Source organism: Sinocyclocheilus grahami, unplaced genomic scaffold, assembly GCF_001515645.1.
Source record: "Sinocyclocheilus grahami isolate Dianchi unplaced genomic scaffold, SAMN03320097.WGS_v1.1 scaffold1128.1, whole genome shotgun sequence".
Classification (NCBI taxonomy): Eukaryota; Metazoa; Chordata; class Actinopteri; order Cypriniformes; family Cyprinidae; genus Sinocyclocheilus; species Sinocyclocheilus grahami.
This window is the reverse complement of record NW_015506307.1, coordinates 484,226-485,198: the sequence shown is the minus strand read 5'-3', so window position 1 is coordinate 485,198 and position 973 is coordinate 484,226. Positions and strand designations below refer to the sequence as shown.

General features: G+C 36.0%; 1 protein-coding gene across 2 annotated transcripts in view; it reads left to right on the top strand.

Annotated features, from left to right (window-relative positions):
- Nucleotides 1-973, top strand: part of LOC107567104 (gastrula zinc finger protein XlCGF7.1-like) — a 358,002-nt gene that overhangs the window by 30,337 nt on the left and 326,692 nt on the right. The gene's annotated exons all lie outside the window — the stretch shown is intronic.

The window sequence follows — 973 nt, the reverse complement described above, 5'->3', positions numbered from 1 at the left end:
TATATATATATAACATTTCTGTCCCCCTCACTTCTGAAATGATGAATACGCCCCTGCATTACATCATATAGATCAGATTTTTTTTCTTCTTCAGGAAACGGCCAGACTAGAATAGCAACACAGTAGTGAATAATAAACGATATGGCAAGATAAAAATGTAATAATTAAACCAAGTTTGACCAATTAGAGTAACGTTAGGCTAAAACATGTAAATATGATGTCTGGATCACTGTCAGATGAGCCGTCAGATGCTAAACCGACCCAGGACGCATAACTTACCTTCAGACTCTCCAACACTCATGGCATTTAGTGTTTCTAACACCTACCTTCCATAAATCGCCTCTTTTTTTTGTCGTTTTGACTTTATTTATGAAACTGATAACCGCTAAATCAGTGAGTGAAAGGCGTTGCCTAGAAATGTACAATGTTAAAACATAAACGGCAAGAAAACTACAGCGCGAAAATACATGCATTATATAGGTGGGTAAATTTGACCCGCTGGCGCTTATAGGTATAAATGCCCGTTTTTTGATCTGGTTTTATCTAAATAATTTTTAACAACATTGGGTTGTAAATTACATAATTTTAGTCAAGTCAAGTCACCTTTATTTATATAGCGCTTTATACAGATTGTGTCAAAGCAACTGAACAGCATTAATTAGGAAAATAGTGTGTCAATAATGCAAAGTGACAATAGTAAACACTCATTTAGTAAAAGTCAATGACTGGGAGACTTGAATGTTTTATTTTAAATCTGTCATGTACATTTTTGGTAAAATTTACCCTGTGGCGGTTCTAGTGTTAATCAATAAAAAATAAGAAAAACAGCAACAATAATAATGATAATAATCAAAAACAATGGTGGACTACAGGGGTGTGCGACAATTACGTCAGAATCTGATACTGAACGCAGCTTAGCTGATCGAGTAGCGAACACGGCGACCACCGTGATGTCTCGTTCCCGCTCTCAGGG